At 33.4% G+C, this 21629-nt stretch overlaps 1 protein-coding gene across 1 annotated transcript in view; it reads left to right on the top strand.

Moving 5' to 3' along the window:
- LOC147071150 (cell adhesion molecule DSCAM-like) overlaps window positions 1-21629 on the top strand; it is a 524338-nt gene that overhangs the window by 428081 nt on the left and 74628 nt on the right. The gene's annotated exons all lie outside the window — the stretch shown is intronic.

Below are 21629 nucleotides of genomic sequence, written 5' to 3'. Positions count from 1 at the left end.
TTGGACACAGAATGAATCACTCAATCATCCAGAGACTGCGAATAAAGGGACAGCTTTTGACAATATGTATGAGACACATTCTGCAATATTTTGTAGATATTTCCCGGCGCGGACCGGATAACCAGGAGGGTGTGGTGGTTTTGGATAGCTTCAAGGCAAAGCAAAGCAGATGAAGAGCATCGCTGTAGCGATCAAGTGAATGATCTGACTGGGGGCACCATTCATTCTGCCTTGAGAGAAGTGGAAGATCGAGAGGGATGGAAAGTGTTAGTCGCTCAACGAATGATAAAAGTAAAAGGTAGTCACGATCCCCAGTCATGAGGGTACGACCAAGAAGAATTATTTCATTCCGTTGTAGGTATCATCTTGGGGAATGAAGAAAATGTCAATGATTTTTTCAATAGCAAAATTTCATTCTATAATATCTAATATTAATGTACAACTATCAACACGTTCAATACCTCCATTCAAGCATTACAAGCATTTTTTTTCAAATAATGGAGTTAAGTGGGAAAAAAGATTTTAAGAAAGAAGAAATTTTATTGGTTTTTCTTTAATTACCTAAATACCTAAATTAGGAGAATAAAATACTCAATTAACAATCACAGTGCATTTTATGCCTATTTTGTATTTTAAATTTCACCATAAACCATAACAAAAACGTTTTTGTGCCTGCTGTAAAATTTTATTTGTGTGGGTTAAGTCCTTTTGCCTTTCAAAAGTCGAAATATGTAATCACAAGACTATCTGTGCTGCGTATTGGAATTGGCTGTCTCATATATTGGCAGCTTTTAGCAATTAGGATGTTTTTATTTTTCCAAATTAATCTTATTTCTAACATGACTTTAAAAATATATTAGAGTAGAATACTCTGTTATTATAGTTGTACCTATATCATAATATTATACTGGGTGAGCGTGTATCATGGTATTAGAAATACGTGTCTGTTAACTCCTATTTTCAGATTTCTTTTTACACGATCTGTATACGGATTGAGTGATAAGTTAATATTGAAATCTCATAAATTAGTAACACTAGAAATTATTTAGGTTAAATAAATGCTTCTGAAGAATGTGTCATCTTCTTCTTTAACCACCTGGTGAAGCGTAGGGCGGACCTCGAAGACACCACACAAACCTTTAAAAAGCATATTTCTCACAGAATACTTTTCAGTTAACTTATTATTGTATAAGAAAAATTAATAATAAATAGAAGACCGGTGAAAACCTTCCTTTTGTTACACGATAGAAGGGTGTATTATGTAAAAATACGATAGCGACGCTGTAAGGGTGGCAGTAGGTAAGTGTTACAGTGTTGGAAAGCGCATCAGGTGTACTGTGCACCCCCTCCCTTTGCCGGAGGCTGGGTGCAACAAATTGCATGGCATCGCGAAGCTCTTCGTAAAGTGTCAAAGCTTTCTTGCCCCGCCGTTGCAGCGTCGGTGTCGCCGTCGACAGATAATCCCGAGAAGTGAGACGCCTGCCGTATTGAAAATAATGCAGAACAATACTGGCTTTCTATTAAGCTTTCACTTTGCTATATTGTTGTAATATTTCAAATCGTTTTTAACAAGAAACAACGATAATTATTATCACAAGACGTTGTTTGCTAACGACCGTTTCTCATTCCGGACTTGTAGTTGAGCATTGTATCGATTTATTTTATCAACACTGTAATTAATGTAGATAGTTTTTTAGATCGCAAGATACAAAAAAACAAAACCCTTTATTTAGAATTTAATAGTATTTTTTTTCATGGATTATTATTTTTATCATACGGTGATTTTTTGGCGGACAGCTGATATTATATTCAACGAATGAAAACAATGTTGGGTTATTTATTTTATTTTTTAGCACAATACATTCGTCCCTTTTACCGAAGATTAAAAAAAATAGTGAATATACATATTTTTGGAAGACCGGTCCATTTAATTTGACACAATACATACGTCTTTTTTGCCGACAAAGGATTTTAAAACTATAATACCTAGTAATATTATAAGCTTTAAGCTCGAGCAAAAAATATAAGCTGCATACTTCAGCCATATATTCCGCAATGAGAAATGTATTTACTGATTACTCCTACACATAACACAGGGTAATATAGACAACAACAACAAATTAGAAGAAAATCTTAGTTACGTAATCGGTTTAATATTTAGAAGTGTTGAATCTGATATGATAGACCCTTACCGATTGATGTTTACGAGGAAATAGATAATACGTTTAAAGTTCTGGCACTCCTGGCAGAGAAAATGGAATGCTTCCATCGAGGGCAGGCACACTTATTTGCTTTTACTTAATCTGCAATGGTGATTTAAAATATCCGCATTGACTCCTAACTAGTACACCAGTCATTTTCTATGATTTCAAGTTCTATGAGTTATAGACTACTAATATGCCTGACTAATATGCCCATATAGTGGAAAAATACAAGATTCAAACACATCTTCTTAGAATGCCTTGAAATGTGTTCTGAAAGGAAAGAATTACTCGATTCGATCCAATCAATTGTTGGACCCATAGGGCGGGGGCGGGCCATTCGACTTGGTCGCCACAAAGGCTAATTTTATTCATTTAAAAAATCGGCCTCATACTGCAAACGTAAAGATCTCTTTACTAATTTACTTAGATCGTTTCAATTTTATCATTAATTTCTCTATTCTATTCTTTGTGCTATTATTCCCCATGGATTTTTTAATTTAAAGTCACATAAACTCAGCCAAAGCACACTTGAGTGTGTGGTGATTTTAGTATTCGGTAACTTCTCCCAAGAAATTTCCATGTGTAAACAACTTACTGGTAATGCTTCACACCAAACGCCTGATGAGGCCAAATTAATGTATTCCGAGACGAATACGTTTTGAGGGGTCTATGTTTGTGATGGACGTTGGCCGAGAACAGATAGGTATATCTACTACAAGTTTGTCGCTATCTTTAGATAAAAAACGGCACATAAAAAAGAAAAAGTAGTAGATATTTAAAATAATGTTTGGTGATAACTTAAATAAATATATCCACATAAGAAATAATACGTGAATTAAAAATAAATACACACACGGAATTAAAATTGAAATTATATAATTTTGTCTTAAATAAATGTCACCTTTAGGGAGGAATACAAAGCACAAGTTTTCCTTTTATAACATCGCTGTGTAAAATAATAATGGCAAAAAATAGTATTTTCTGTAATAACGAGTCGAGGGAAAGTTTGTAGTCACTCGAATAGTAAGTTTCTTTTAACAATATTCGAAAACAGATGAAAACTAGTAGTTAGTGACTACATGAAACTAATGGCTAATTATATTACGAACACTTACAACAACTAGCAGTTAGCACAAGCGACTGTTGTGAGCAATTTTAAATCATACATAATGATTCAGATACCAGTGAGATCATTTCAGTCATGTTTGTAATGCACATATTATTAAAAGTTTGTGCAATATATTAAACCAATTGAAGTTTAATGAAATACATTACGGACTAGGTACTTACGAATATGTATTTTGCTCATGGTTGCTAAGGCTTAGTGCACATCATCGACACGAGTCTTGAAAACCTGGATTTATTACAGGGAAATTTATGGCTGGATGGTTGCGAATTTAATAAATAATAACTTGTTTAGAAACGGTGTACATCTTACAGAACAAGACAAACAGCGTACAGTATTCAGATAGATTAAACTAGATGAGTGTTAACGTTACTATGATGTCTCCGGCAAAAATTATCCAGAAATCGATACCTATTGCTTATGACGGCTCACGTAGTCCAGTGAGTAAGGTGCTGGCATATCATCTGGCAGCTCCTGGTTCGATCCGGCAAGGTCACAGCATTATATACATGATTTTTTGTCTCTTTGGTATTTGTGATTATTTCATTTATACTAACGACAGCACATTCATTATGCCACATGGCCTTTTGTAGTGTTAAAAATAATATGTATATATATATATTATTGTATTAAATAAAAAATATTGATCCCTGTACCTTTAGTTCTAAAAAACGGGACCAAGTAAAAGGTTTATTACACAATGTCTAATGCCTATTTTAGATATTTATTTTGTAATACTATTCAATCAAAACATGATATTATGTTTATCTAAGTAGCAGCCAACTCCTTGTTAAAAAACCATCAAAAGCCGGTTTCGGCCTAATCCCCGAAGATGTTTATTGTGGTGAATGTTAGTACATAGGTACTTTACATTAGTTACTTGCTAGTTGTTGTAGCTTACAAGTATTTACACACACCACAAATTCGCTCTAATAGTAAAAAAAGCCTGCGGCGCTATTTTCCATTTAGGATTTTATTTTATAAAATTTTTTAGTGTGTTTCCTGACTAAATGACTATTTTTATCCATTATAGCGAAGGGTTGTATGTTACCTGGCTATCACAAAAGGGGGTGGCGATCAGTGCTTCATAATATTCATATCAAATCAAATCAAATTGATTTATTTTACATATAATGAACATAACAAATTATAAATTCAAAGCGTTCACGACATGACATAAAATAAGTGTTAATAATTTTTAAAAAATAAAATACAGAGAGTAAGTAATACAATAAGAAAATAAATAAAATAAGTAACAAAATAAAAGCAGATGGAAGCACACAGAGTGAACTTTGATAGACCCTTTCTTAAAAACTTATAAAACAAAGTCCACCTAAATTCACCCTCACGTAAGTGGAATATATCAATACCCGAAGCGATTTCATTAAACACAGTTACTGCCCTCCCAATTGGCATTACTAATGCCAGGTTAGTTCTGCACCGTGGGAGAACAAATAACGGATGCCCTCGATTCCTAAGGTAATTATCAGAGACACACAAGCCAACACTACCAAGAATGGCAGAGTTCACATTTACGCCGCGTATAAGCCTGAAAAAATATGTAGCTAAATAAAGATCAGTTCTAAATTTTAAGCTACAGTATGTAAGCATCCCTAAGAGAAAATCAGTCGGATAGAGCCACGGATAATATCCATACAGCCGAAAGTAAAGGAGTCTTAAAAAATTCTTTTGGACTCTCTCCACCATAAGGCCATACTTCAACTGATGCGGGGCCCAAACGATAGACCCACTTTCAAGTCTGCCTCTAACTAAGGAGTTATAGAGAATTTTTAGTCTTATATTATGATACCGAGTGCTGACAATTCAAGTGGATTTATTTAATAATCTTGAAAAATACTCGGAATACCCTTTATTTTACACGGAATCCTGGAGTTCATGTTGTAGAACATTACACTGCAATTAACCTTAGCGACAGGTTGGGAGGCCCGCCAAACATTGTGGCCTGGGGTTGTTGCTATCGCTTCAGATTGTGGAGGTCATGCGGTGAGTATAACGGGCTGATGAAGAACGAATTCTGGAGACCAATGCCCATTTGGTAGTGGAATGGGCATGGCCCCCACAAAGGGGGGGGGGGCTGTCAGAGTTCTAGCCTAGGGCCCGAACTTAGGAGTGGCCCGGCGTGGCAAATCAACCAGTTAAGTGAGATAAACACCGTAAATTTATAAGACTAATAGTAAAAAAGTCGCCTGCGGTGCTATAAGGCATATATAATTTTATTTTAGAATTATTTTTAGTGTGTTTCCAACTAATAAAAATACTATTTATCCAACATGGCGAAGGGTCACATGTAACTTGTTTATCACAAAAGAGAGTCGCGATCAGTGCTTCATAGTATGATGCTAAGTGCCGAAAATTTAAGCTGTTTTATTTAAAAATATCAAAAATTGCTAAAAAAATACACAGAATACCCTTTATTTTACACGGAGCCTTGGAGTTCCGCGGAATATAATTTGGGAAACACTACTATAGAACATAACACTGACCTTAACCTTATCGATAAGTTGGGGGCCCGCCAAATATCGTCACCTAGGGGCCCGCTTCAGGATGTGGGGGCCATGGGAATGGGTGATATGATAAAAAAAAACATGAGTAGGTATGCGGTACGAAAGGTCACAAAGAAATAAATGGATTTTATGAATATTAAAAAACATTGAAAATTGTATAAAAAACGAATATAATAGTAATAATAATACACGTAAGTATCATATTTCTTTGTCAAAAATAGAAAATAATGAATATTTTTTTAATGTACTGAATAATAATAATTCATCTTTGAAAATGTCAAACTTCCCATCTGTTTTCATTTCACATTGTATTAACGACAACAGAAACCTTGTGCGTACATAGGTATCTGTATACCTTTATTGTTATTTTAGTCAATCATACTAGAAGCTTTTAGCGCCGGTTTATCAATAAGGTGATTTTTTTCTATTGTAATATTATTTCAAACGCGATGATGGATCAAAAAGATGTAAGAGCAGAAAAACGTTTTTTTCTGCAAGTATTAAAAAATACTTAGGTATATTATATAACTACCATTATTTTGTATCTTATCTAATATGACAAATAATAATAAAATATTTTTCATTACTTAATACACATTGATTACTGACTTTAATGTTTGTCACTAATACATAAAGTTCAGAGCGAATTTATAAAAGAAAACACTTGTTATTTTAATAAATACAAATATCGTATTGATAATCTCTAACGAATTCGTCATTGTTTGGTTGACAAAACAGGTGATTGCCGCTCAGATGAGTATCTACCTGAGATAAAAAAAATAAGCAAATAAATGCAAACAGGTGTTATTCTATTATATATTATAATGTCACGTATTTTCAACTGTTTTTTGTGAATAGATAAATATTTTTAGGGATAAATTATTATTCAGTTATTAACATAAATAATTTGGAACACTTCAGATACATACCTACTTCATATTAAAATATATTGGTGTCGGACGAGACTCGAATGCGGGTTCCATCGTTTTTCAACCAATATGCTTTACGAATATTTTAGCCTCTTCGCCACCTTTTATGCTATGTTTTTGAGATATTTATATTTATTTCTGTTCAAAATTAATACTTCATATTATTTTAATTATGCGTAATATTTATTGTAAAAAAATAATAGGGTTCATAAATTAAATTAAATTTAATATTTCAAAATATTATACACAGCTAGGTGTGAAACATATAAAAAACCAACCCAATGAAAATAGTAAGAAAATAATACAAATATTAATAAAGTTTAATCTATATATTAATCTTACTTGCGTATTGGTAAAAGATTTTTTTTCTTTAGGAGGCTAACAAGAAAAAATATTGTACCCGAGATCGATAAGTTATAAGGGGAAAATAAGAGAGAAAGTGCAGTAAGTTGAAGTCATGAGTATATTATTTTTAAAGTACATTAAAATATATATTTATATCAGTGGCGAGGTGGTGGAGGTAGGCTGTTAATATTTGACATAAATAGTGCACACTAAAAAAATATAATGCACTGTGAACGTCATTTAGTTTTCATATAAAAACTAAGCCTGTTGGTTTTTATTTTGAAAAATAAATTATAATTCAAGACATATGTGTCGATACATTTCAAAATCAGCCAAGTCCACCTTTAGGTATTTTTGACTTGTTTATGAATTGCTGTAAAACTACTGCTTTCTAACATTTCTGCTTTATCAAAATGTGGAATTTATTAATTTTAAATATTCTATACTCGAAATAATATAAACTTTCACCCTTGTGACTGTGTATTTGAGAAAACAAAAAGCTGTTTTTCTCCTATTTATCTATTATGGACTTGGCTGATTTTGAAATCTAGCGACACATATTGTATCAGTGTTGCATAGAGCAGTGTTGCTTCAATTGCAATGCCTAATTGCCCTTAGATTACGCTCTGCAAGCAATTTATGCCATAGGAACTAAATTAGATCTGAGATTAAACAGATACATCCTAATACGTAAGTGGTATACTATTTCCAAACTTATTTTATTATAATACTAAATATTGGTCCTCAGTCAGGCATTTGGTTTTAAGTGAATCCCAGATATTCTGCAGTCGAATGTTATTACAGCCATTTCCATTCAGTTAGCGAGTTTTTTGTGAAATGCTATTTCCCGTTATGTGTATCCCTAGCTGCTTAAAACTGAACTGTGTCATATTGTAATAGGGAGAAGATAGCAATGCTGGCTTATTATAATTAACACGTTCGTTACTGAGCATGATTTATAATTTTTCCTCCATCTTCCTTCTTTTCTGATGCATAACACTCAATATTCTAAATACAAGATAGGTCAACTTAAAATTATTATTGTGATATAAAAACGGTCATTATTTGTTACCGTTATATACTTAATGTGTGCTACAAAGCCAAGAATGACGTTGTTACATAATCGTGACAGTGTGTGTGTGAGAGTGACTGGGAGCCAAGAGTACAGAATTTCTTCTACTGACTATAAACTAAAGCTTTGTGCCCGAAGTTACCCAGTTCACCCTAGCCATTCGAACAACCCAAATTACAGTCCACTTAAATTATCGCCAAACAGAAAATATCCGAGAAAATCTGAAACAACAAAATCTATAATGTAGATAATTTAATAATGTACCTACGTAACAATTTATATTTTCAAAATTTAATATGTAAGTAATGTACGAATCCAATATAATATATTTATTTGATTGTAGGTACTTATTAAGTGACTTTAGCAATTGTTAACCCACAGTTTTAAATTTTAATAGCCAATCCATGCGATCTCCGATAGATTAACCTTTGCACGTGTATTCCAACATCTTGGACACGTGCCTTTGACCGAGCGCCAGGTGAGAAAATGGTCGTCTTCTCTGCCTCCAATTAGACACCTTCTGCTACTGACCTCTGTGAACACGTATCAGCAATTGATGCCATTTAATCGATTCGGTATATGTTGCAAAAGCTCAACTTGTAATATATTGCCTACGTATAAGAATCGACGTAGAGTGTGACTTTACGAAACATAAAGTAATACACATACTAATATAAAATAAAATATATAATAATACATTTTTCTTTCACTTTGTAAACCGATAGAGTTGTCAGTTGACTTTGGTTGAGTCAATTTCAACTAATATGTGTGTATAACTTAAATATGATTATAATATTTGCTTAGATATTATCACCACAAGCAATGAATAATATTCAATTTTAGGCTTGCTTACAAGCAGCATACCTAATCAATAATTATCTGTGAAAAATAAGTAATTTATATATTATTGGTCGGCTACCTTCAGTGATTTAACTCATCACTAGAGGGTTTTGTCTCTGACCTCCATTATCTACCCGCCTAGACCCCCTGTTAGACTTCTGATCCTTCATTCACTATACGTTAAAAAAGGAACGCTCACGAATGCAATGATTACGTTTCATTATTTCGGAAAGTAGATCAATGAAACCCATGTTTTTAATGTGATAATTATTGATAACGGTTCAGAAAAATCACTTTACTTTAATGCTATTAAAGAAAACCGTTTCATATAGAGATGGAGTCTAGAAATGGTAAAATGAGGTAAAAAAATATTTATGAGGCCACTAATTAATAATTATCATACAAACTCTTTAATGAGAAGTTTCTCATATATTTTGTTGCATATACAAATGGCACATAAAGGTTCTATCTTACTGTTTTCGTTTTCACTCATTTGCCTGTGAACTGCTGCATGAGACCGACCAAAATAATTTGATATTTATTTTTAAAAAACCGTTTTGTAACTAAAAGAAAATAAATAATTACAAGATAAAAAGAACTTTTTATTAACCACGTTTTTAAATTTTCTGTTGAATCATATAAACTTGACAATTCTATGTATTAATAAAAACTTTTTATTGTACATAATAGAAATACTGAATAATAATATTATATAATACAGAAATGTCATTTTGACATTTCATATTGATTTCCATAGTAACACACTATTACATATTATTAGTTGCTAAGACCTATTTAGCAACCAATAATAGTGAGTAGTAGGTACCTATATATTACTTTCAACGATTTTTTTCCGAAACATACAAAACAGAATTCAATTCTGCTTAAAGATGGCCAAAAGTATTAAAAGAATGCATTGTCGTCGTGTTCTGATGTATTCTAAAAGTTTCCAAATGTCTAGCTAGTCGGAAAGTTAGTTAAAAATCTTGTACAAACAAGAAAACAATTGTACTGCACAAGAAAAAATCTGTACCGGACAAACAGGAATACGAGCTAATAAAAACGTGGTAAAAATTAGATTATTTCTCATTATTTGATTATTAGACTAGCAGAATGCATTTACGTTACATCTCATAATAAAATCCAATGTATTAACAAGACGATGTTAGTTATTCGTAAGGAGTATCCAAGCGAGATCCTTTCTGGCAGAAATTGTTAAATTGGAAAACCGTAATAAGGGAGAGGTAGTTTTGTAGAGGTAATTAGGACGTCTTTATTGCCTATGTGAAATCAACACATCTGCTATAGTCATAACACTGACACTTTGCCATGATAATAATAATATAATGTAGGTAAAACAGTGCGACCATTATACCAAGTCGAAAACTATGGTATCAACTTACTATACATTATTATAATTAATATTTTTTGCAATTTTCGCTCTTAAGGGCGGACGTGCTCAGCGTGGGTCAAAATTGAGCTTTTTTCTATTTTCAAAGCATGATACTGGACATACTTTAAGCGTTGTAGATAATATATTTATGTAATTTTGAAGCCTTATTATCCTTAATATTTATTTCAAACATTTGATGACTGCATAAAGTATTTTTATTACATAAAATGGTATTCTATTAAACCTCTCTCTCTAATGTTTTGGAATAAAGTCATATTTCAGTACATAAATATGTAGTGATGTTAAGATTTTTTACGTTTATTAATTTTTAAACGCATTTATAAAATCATCAGTATAAGTTATGTCGACATTATTATAGTGAAATATTTACGATAAAAAATTATATTAATAATCTCTGTGATCCCAAATTTGACAAGAATTAGGCATTTTATTATTCAAAAAATGGGCAAAATTAACACATTTGAAAATAATTCTGAAGATACTAATTATAAGCTATGTCTTTGACCATTCAAGTGTGATAAACATCCTACGAATAATGATTGCTTTATAATAATTATTGACCTAAGAATAAGGTAGTGTTTTTTTAAAATACGCCATTTCTTTTGGTATTCCCCAGTGGTTAAGCTACAACATACGGCCGCAGTCATAAATTGACAAACTATAATTGAAATAGGGAGTAAAATGATGTTAACGCGCGTGTTTGAACATATACCGTTTAAAAAAATTCGGTTAGGTTCATGCTTTGAAAATAGAAAAAAAGCTCCATTTTGACCCACGCTGAGCACGTCCGCCCTTAAACAAAGAAAATGTGCCTCGTTAGAGTATATTTTATTTTTTGTTATAAATAAATGTTTTATAAAGTAAAAAGTGATGCGATAGTGTAACAGTGGCGAATACTCCATACTAGGCGATTATTTGAAGCCTACATCCTTAAGAAAAATATTATTTTTAAATTTCAAATTGACTTATTTATATAATCACTTGATTTATATTATATTCTATAAAATAATTTATTTTACCAACGAGAGATGCCGTATGTGTAGGAATGTATTATACAGATACTTCAAAGGTTTTAATAAATATAGCACAGCGCGCCATCTGTCTTGACGTAAATAAAGGTCGGATTATGTTTCAAATAATTCTCAATTTTTTTCATATGGACTTTACGTCACGTAGCCCCAGTCTATCGAATTGTATGAACTAAGGTAAACTCCGATCTCAGAGCCTAAAACTAAATATTTAATAATTAGATAGATAATTAATTTAAAAATATTTTATATGGTGTTTAATCGAATATTAATAAATATAAACTGTTTTTAAAAATAAAAAGAACTTTTATCTAATGATTTTTGATGTGTATAAATGTTTTGGAAAATACGTAATTTAAACTGATTGCTTAATTTTATGTCGAGTGTGAGTTTTTGAAGTTTCATTAAATTAGTGTGTCGTTGTCATTTAGTGTGTATTCATTAGTAGTAATTCAATTCAATTCAATTCAATTTATTTATTTTTACATATTGTAGACATTACAAATTATAAGTTTAAGACGTTCACAACATGACATAAAAAAGAGATATATAGTATGTTATTAAACAAATATGTACATACACAAATATTAATTATATAGGTACATGGAAATACACCGGATGAGTTAAGCAGACCCTATTTTAAAAATTTATAAAATAACATCCACCTATACTCATCCTCACGTAGGTGGAATATATCAACAACCGAAGCAATTTCGTTGAACATAGTTATCGCCCTCCCAATTGGCATTACCAGTGGCAGGTTGGTTCTGCACCTTGGGAGAATAAACAACTGATGTTCTCTATTTCTAAGATAGTTATCAGGGACACACAGGTCAACACTGCCCAAAATGGCAGAGTTCTCATTTATACCTCGTATAAGTCGAAAAAAATACATAGCTAAATAAAGATTTCTTCTAAATTGCAAACTGCAGTATGTGAGCATACCTAAGAGAAAGTCAGTTGGATAAAGCCACGGATAGTTTCCGTACAACCTCAAATAAAGGAGTCTCAAGAATTTCTTCTGAACCCTCTCCACCGTAAGGCCATACTTCAACTGATGCGGTGCCCAAACAATAGACCCACTCTCAAGTCTGCTTCGAACTAAAGAATTAAATAAAAGTTTTAATACCGTAACATCCGAAAAGACCCGGGAAGTACGCATGATGAAGCCCAACATTTTAAGCGCCTTGTTACAAATGGTAACTATATTATGGCTAATAAATGTCAGTTTACTCTCAAACGTAATGCCAACATCCCTTACAGATGATATTCGTGACAGAACTCTGCCATGCATCGAGTATTGGAAAAACAACACTTTTGAGGCTCTGGTAAACGACAAAAGATTGCATTTATCAATATTGAATTTTAGTTTGTTACGCCTGCCCCAATCTTATATAATATTATCTATATCAAGTTGGAGCTGACGACAATCGTCCAAGGTGACAACTTCCAAAAAGAGTTTTAAGTCATCAGCGAACAACAAAAACATAGCATTTTTTATTACCAATGCTATGTCATTTATAAAAATCGTGAACAGCAACGGCCCTAAGTTTGAGCCCTGAGGGACACCAGAAAATGTGTAAAAGGTCTGTGACTGATAAAGGCCGTACGATACGTATTGTTGACGGTTCCTAAAATAACTCCCGAATAGCTTCAAAAATCGATCAGACAATCCAATAAGTTGGAGTTTTTCCATCAGGACATCATGATCGACTTTGTCAAATGCTTTCGAGAAGTCATTGTAAGAACAGTCAACCTGGTGGCCTCTATCCAGGACCGATGACACATAATTGGTAAATACCATCAGGTTAGTTTCCGTTGATCGGCCTGCTCTAAATCCATGCTGTTCATTTATCATAAATGACTCAATTTTTGGAGAAATCATGTTGTGCATGATCATCTCAAGAACTTTTGCTGGTGCAGAAAGAACAGCTACCGGTCTGTAATTTTCCACTGATGACTCTGTACCACTCTTATGGATTGGAGTAACCTTCGACATCTTCCACGTTTCCGGAAAGATACCTGTCTCCATTGTAAGATTATAAATATATGCAAGTAGGCCTTTGACAAAATCAACACACACCTTTAAAAAAAATGTAGGGATGTTATCAGGTCCCAAAGAGCGAGTATTTTTTAGTTTTTTAATAAATTTTAACACATCACTCTCATCAACTGGGAAAATATCAATGGACTGGGCACCGCATGATGGCTGTCTCGACGCAGAGGCAACATCCAAATAAGGAATACTACTTGCGTAGACAGACCTGAAGTGACCAGCAAATGCTTCTGCCACTCCATGTCCGGTCACCTTTTCGCCTTTCCAACTCATCGAATCGGCATACCCGCCATCCCTTCTTAATGATTTAATATAATCCCAAAACGATTTGGGATTTTCACGAATGCAATCTTCTACCGATTCCATATATGTTCGATAGGCCATTCGAACAGCTTGCCTCACTTTCAAGCGATAAAGGCTAAACATTTCATAGTCGCGTTGACCATGCGCAGCCTTCCAAGCTTTGTGATAACAATGCTTGATCTGAATGTCCCCAATAATCTCTCGAGAAAACCACCTCGGGTATCGCCTTCCACCACGACATGGCGACCTCCTTGAAAAACATTCATCAAACACATTATATACAGTATTATAAAAGAATTGTACCGCCTCATTTACATCACAAATCCCGAGCAACTCACTCCAATCTACTTCACTCATTAATGAGTAAAGTAGCTCGAAGTTTCCACCTTCAAACTTCCATCCCCTGCACCGATCGGTTTCATGTGAGGCTATTTCAGTTCGCAGCGGGCGAATCGACCGAAACCTGAGCACAAAAACCAAAGCAGGATGATAGTCATCCTCCCATACAAGAGGGGACATGCATCGGGAAACTGACAAATTGATGTTGCTGAATACCCTATCCAGAAGCCCATTACTAGAGTTAGAAATATCATTGTACTGAGAAAATCCAAAAACAGCGCACATAAATTCCAGGTCACTATTGACCCTTTCACCGTTGCGCGCTGAAGTTAGATTAAAGTCTCCCATCACAATAATACTTCTGTCTCCAATCAAGTTGACACTAGATAGCATATTCTCAACAAAACATTTATACACCTCCACGTCACTGGCTGGAGGAAAATATACAACACAAACGTAAATAGTGACTCCATCACAGGTTAGTTTCACCCAAAGGTCCTCATTTGGAGTCTCTAAAGCATGGACACGTTCGGCCTTTAACCCCTCCATGCTTCTAACCCCCAAAAGACAGCCTCCACCCTGCCTGTGGCCTGCGCCGGAATCTCGATCCCTCCTAAAGACTAAGTACTCACTTCCAAAATATTCGCGATTAAAAACACTGTCATTAAGCCATGTTTCAGTTAACCCTATGACATCATAGTCGTCAGCCAAAACATTTCTCAAAAAATCGACAGCTTTTGTCTTTAAGCCACGTACATTTTGGTAGTAGAACAATAATTGCCTTATGCAATTATTATTTTCATTGTTAAGTCAGCTGGTTGGCAGCCGTGGTGTTTCAATTTTTGACACCCATTCTTTAATGAATGAGTAACGTGGCCAATTATCAGGCTTTAGAATCAACGTACTCAGTTTAACAGGGATCCCTATCTTAAAAGATGCGTAGTCCCCTTTTGACTTTAGCTTTGCAATTGTAAATTCGGCGTTACAATTTGCAAGTTTTTTTTTTAAATAATTAGACATATCCGCAGCAGACGTCTCTGGGTGAAATGGGTAGAAGTGGTAGTTTTTAACTACATCGCTCCCCTTCACTCCTCCGCCTAAGATGCCACGGACAGCCGCTGGTCGCTTCTTCTTCGCTACTGTAGACCATTTTCCGTCTTCAGTAGATTGTCCAACAGCCGAAATGTCTATGACGTCACGCTCTGGATTAGAAGTACTTTTCCGCGTTTTTGGGATCTCGGTCGTAGACTTTTTATTGATGTTATCCAAAACCTTCTGTGATCTGGTTATTCGGGACGTCATCGTATTAGATAGAGTCGCAGTTGTTGTTGTTGATTTCTGTTTGACACTCGCTTCCTTAATTGGCGCATTACCGCTAATTACCAATTTGGATTTTGACTTGCACGGTAAAGCGGCGGGCGGTGCATCGCGCGGGGCCGGAGGGGGGCACACCATTTGACAGGTACACGTTTTATTCAACAGTTCTTCTAATTTTTCAACTTTTTTTAGCAATAACTCCACAATCACTAACGTATTATGTTCTTATTTCTCGTAAGTACCTATACCTGACAAGTGTATTCTTTTTATCAGATCTCCATGGCCTACCTCTTTCCAAAAGTCATCCTTCGCCACTGTAGTGTAATATCATCTGAAAGAAAGGGATGCGAGAGAGAAATTATTTGGACTAATAATTGGTATAAAATTTCTATTCTAACTAGTTAACTCCATAACACCTGTTCGTTATTTTTATTTATCCGAGATAAATCTGATAATTTCTTCATTATTTCTGCATATAAGGCGGTTTAAAGTTAACGCATAAGATTAAGGACAGTAAAATGTTCTACAACAGTGTTATTTTCATAGTAATCCGTGGAACTCCAGGGTTTCGCAAAGTAAAATTTAGAGTATTCTATGTATTTTTACGGATTTTTTTGTATATTTAAGTAAATATATTTTAATTATTGTGTTGTCTGCACTCAGCATCATAATATGAAGCATTGCTCGCGACCCTTGAAGCTGAACCGAAAACCTAAAACTGGAAAAACCGTTATTTTTTTCGGAACGAAAACCGAAACCGAACTAATATAATATATTTTTCCACTTGAACCGAAACGAAAAAAAATAACGGTTCAAAGCCCTGATTATATAGTCTAAAAATAATACAATATTTCTCTCAATTTATATTATTTACTTTCACCTTTATAATGTTATTTGAAACGTATAATATAGGCAAGTCCCAAATGTATTCTAATTATTATGATTCCGACGTTCAAGGGCGTACAGTGGGAGGAGGCTTAGAAATGGTCCGCGTAGGGACCTTTTGAAAATATTCAAAACAGCTTGGCATCTAGTGTCCCTTTATAAATTATACACGCGTCAGGTGCTATAGCAATAAACTAAGTACACAAAACTCGTGTATTTTAGTATCACACCCCACCGCTGGGAGTTTAATGTATCATACAATAACTTGTGTAGGTTTTCATTCTAGAAAACAGAAATTATTTATTAAACAACAACACAGGTAGTCTATGTTTACAGTGCCCATGTAAGTGCTTATGAGGAGATTATATTATTAGATTTAGGTACACATAAAAACATATTATGTATAAATTGTTTTTTTTAAATTACATTAGGTACCTATGTATTATTTGAAAAGTTAGTTAGATTCACTGTAAATTTTATTATTCGATAATTATTTGTTAAGAATTCTAGTCCTAGAATCCTGAAAAGATCATAATTATTATGAACTTCCACAGAGTGGAGGTTTGTATGAACAGATTTTTTTTTTACGAGAAATGGATATTAGCCATATCTGCCTCCGAACATAAAATGAAAAATAATATGTATATTTATCAGACCCTGGATTCGAACCTGGGACCTATGAGATTAAAAACGCGTAAGCCGCTCGCATATCATAGGCGTTCTATGTAATCTAAACTAATAATAAATCTGAAACTGTTATCTATCATACATATCGAAATATTTGCATTTCGATTAGTGTTTTGATAATATTAATAATTAATTTTTTTTTTGTTTGATCCGTTATAACACAAAAATTACTATTACCAATTTAGTAATTTTTAATCTTTAAATCTAAAAAATAAACTCCGAAGTTACAAAATAAAAATAATCAAACATAATACTAAGTATAACGGTGAAGTGGTGAGGTGAGGTGCGGGTATAAAGCGTGCACATATTATATGCAACCGTTGTTGAATAGCGAATTATTTGAAACAATTCATCACGAGTGTATAAAGTGGTCAAGTAGCAGATGTGAGGTGGTGTGAGGTGAGGTACGTGTAGAGAAACGCGCACATAATATATTGAACTGCTGTATATATAGGTAGACAAATTATATTTTAATCGAATAAGTCAATTTTTTGGACATTTTCGTATTTTACATGGACGATGTCGCAAGTCATCGCTTATTGGGGAATACAAGTTTATGGAGATAACTGACTTTGAGAGAGCTGTGCACCTTGAAGATTTATCATCGGGTTTTGTGGCCTCATGGGAGATCCTCAGCACAGACCAGGACATCAGACTTCAACGTCTCGTTTATGTAGACTGACAAAGTGCCTTGCATAGGGTGCTTTAGAACCCCGTGCGCATTTCAGGGTTAATTTTTTGGAAAATGAATTATTTTATATTTAACAAAAAAATGTAGGATGACCGTATTCATTTATTCGCTATTTCGACCAACATAATATTTATTCTGACACTGTTTTTCAAAAAGCATTTTGTAACTCAAAGAAAATAAATAATTACATGATAAAAATAACTTTTTATATACCACGTTTTTAAATTTTCTGTTGAATCATATAAACTTGACAAATCTATGTACATATTAATAAAAACTTTTTATTGTACTTGATAGAAATACTGAATAAATATTATAGAATTCAATATTCATTTTCACATTCATATTTCATATTCATATCACAATTGGGAGGGCGATAACTATGTTTAACGAAATTGCTTCGGGTGTTGATATATTCCACCTACATGAGGATGAATATAGGTGGACGTTGTTATATAAATTCTTAAAATAGGGTCTGCTTAACTCATCCGGTGTACTTCCTTGTAACTATATTATTTATAGTTTTTGTATGTACATATTTCTACTGTTTAATAACATACTATCTATCTCTATACTGATATATCTCTTTTTTTATGTAATACTGTTTTATATTTTTTTGTTTCTAAATGGCATGTTGTGAACGTCTTAAACTTATAATTTGTAATGTCCACAATATGTTAAAAATAAATAAATTGAAATTGAATTGAAATTGAAATATTGATTTCCATAGTAACGCACGTAGGTATATATTAATAATTTAGTTGCAAGGACCCACTTAGCAACCAATAATTTAGTGAGTAGTAAATATTACTTTTAACGAATTTTTTCCGAAACATACAAAACAGAATTAACGGAAAATGAATTCAATTCTGCTTAAAGATAGCCAAAAGTATTAAAAGAATGCATTGTCGTCGTGTTCTGATATATTCTAAAAGTTTCAAATGTCTAGCTAGTCGGGAAATTAGTTAAAAATCTCAGACAAACAAAAAAATATCTGTACGAGACAAACAATAATACGAGCTAATAAAAACGTGGTAAAGTAGCTACTTACCACGAAAAAAAATAATGGCTATCAAAAGAATCATATTATTTGGTTTCATCCGTTTGTCGTTTGGGTGCGCTTTATTAAAATTTACTTTTATACACGTAGGTTAGCATAGGTATATGTCTGGGACTGGGTAATAACCAACGTATGTATATTATAATACATGTATGTAGATTGACAAAGCATCTTGCTTGGGGTGTAACCGCGAAAACCACGAGAGACACCGGTGACTCTAGGACTTTACCCAAATAATCCTTATCCCGGCGTTAAGGATTGACATATTCCATATCCTTAGAGACTGCCATTGTCTTGTTACTTAATGTATTAAATACAGTATGATATGTTAGGGGTGTTTATTATTGACCGGAAAATGGCTTCTACCTATTAGTGATTGATATAAACCAATAGTTGTAAGAAGCGAATAGTTTACTTTGACATCACAGGCACTAGTATTATGCTTAAGTATAAAACTTGTAGAATGAGACAAAACAATCTCTCTCCCTCACCTTGTGACTATTTGAGGATAATAAATATACTTACTGGAAAATAGTATTAATTTAAAACAATTAATTTCCTTTTATGTACACCATTATAATAATAGTATGATTGTTTATGAGTCGATGGTATATAGAACATTCATATTGTATTTAACCCATTTTGAGACAATAGGCGCCAATTTGATGGCCGCTTAAAAATATTATATTTATTATTTTAAAACATTTCCTAAAACCTTAAAAAAATACCTATATATTTATTAAAACAATGATTAATTGAAGTGTTTCAATGCCTACAAAAGATTTGTTTTTAAAAGTTTAAATTAAACTTAATATTATAAAAGAGTTGCAGCAGTTTTATTAAACTCCTATAAAAATTACCCGGTTGCTGGTCCACTTTTTTATTCTATTAAATCTGTTCTTAATGGATTAATATATAATAATTTTGTCAAATATAGAATTCTTAATTAATAATAAGTAAAGTATCAGAAAGAAAAAAAGTTAGACCGAATGCAATTCAAGCAAACTTGATTTAAATTTAAAATATAACATTATTGACAAATTTTGAAAATGAATTGACTTAAGACACTTAGGTGATAATATTTAAGGTAAATAATAGTGTCGTTGGGATACATATTGATTAAATTTCTTAGTACTAATCAAAATATGTGTTTTTTGTTTAAATCATATCAATGGAAGTAGATGGTGGGTTATATTATATTAGGTAATATTCTGATAGTCCATTCCTTCAATGACCATTTTATAATTAATATTTTAATATTATGTTATATAATTCGCGCCTTAAAAAATGATACATCTTCAAGATAACAACTTTACAGGAGAAAGAAAAAAAACTTAATATTTGATATCAAAATGTTTTGTGTTTTGTCTATAGTTAATGTATGTAGTATAATATTATATTGTAGTATGAGGATTACTTAAATGCATTTGACTGGTGGCTGGCGGCAAATAAAATGATGCATTTACGAGTTATCATTAGTTTCATAGTAGATACGAAATATCACTTCAAAACATTTTTAGGAGCTAAATGTTTCTTTTAAGAATTTTCAGCTTTCGCTCGTAGATGTCGATACTACGAATATGTTTAATAATGCTAAAACGTATTTTGAACAAATTTCATTTTCTAGGTGTCATTTCTTAACTCTTGAATTATATTTATAATGTTCTACTACGTAATATTCAAAGTACAGTAGGTAGTGTGTACCAGTAAGTACATTATCATCATCAGCCGGGGCCAATCCACTGCTGGATGAAGGCCTCCCCAAGCTTTTTCCAACTCTCTCGGTCCAGTGTCGTTTGCTGCCACGTACTTCCGCCGAACTTTACCAGTTCGTCAATCCAGCGGCTTTTAGGGCGACCCTGTGGCCGTTTCGAGCCACTTGGGTACCACTGCCCATCTCCATTTCAGCTGTTTGGCAACGTCTATTACATCGCGTACTCCTGTCTGCTTCCTAACCCATTCGTTTTTCTTACGATCCTTTCACGTGATGCCCAACATACACCTTTACATGCATCGCTGTGCAACTCTCAGTCTTTGGACATCTTTTGTGTTGAGGGTCCACGTCTCGTAGCCATACGTGAGCATGGGTAGCACGCATTGGTTGAACACCATACGCTTAAGACATAATGGTAGGTACATTATAATGCTATCAATCCGTATTGTACTAGGAATGCTAATAATGAAGGCAAGTCGTTAGTTAAATTAATGAATATTTTATACGTGATCAAAGTGCCATTCTCGTAAACTAAGTAATAACATAACATAACAAGCCCTCTGTTTTCTTGCACCGTCGGCCGCTCCTAAGATAGTGTGAATTCAATAAAGCGCCCACCCGAGCCGCACTTTGAGTTATTCTCTTTGCCCTGTACAGTTTTGGCGGGAGTAGAGTAAAGTCTGTCGGTTACGGGAATCCCCAGGTGCCGGACCTTGTGGAAGCGGAAACGTGGGGAATTTTGAATTTCACCGTGTATAATACAGTGGATACGTATACGTTTATTTTAAGTTTTCTTTGATTCGAAAAAATATAATTTAATTATGCGACACAACGCGATGCATGTGCGATGAATAAAGCTTTATATTTCCGTAATTATTAGGCACAACAGTAGAATATATATATGTTATGGAATAGTTTCACTAGTGACTTCAACCTCAAAACATACATACATATTAGAAAAAAAGTTAAACCGAGTGGGACTAGAATTCACGTCTTTCACTTTCTGGGTGAGTGATTTCGCCTCTAAGCTATCGATTAGTCTATGATTCGTGCGAATTATTTCTAATAAGGACGTTTTAACTGAGGATTTCAAA

The sequence above is a fragment of the Rhyacophila brunnea genome, unplaced genomic scaffold (assembly GCF_057557595.1).
Source record: "Rhyacophila brunnea isolate RB1 unplaced genomic scaffold, BYU_Rbru_1.0 scaffold_20, whole genome shotgun sequence".
NCBI lineage: Eukaryota > Metazoa > Arthropoda > Insecta > Trichoptera > Rhyacophilidae > Rhyacophila > Rhyacophila brunnea.
Note: the sequence above shows the minus strand (reverse complement) of the source record. Positions and strands in the feature narration are given on the sequence as shown.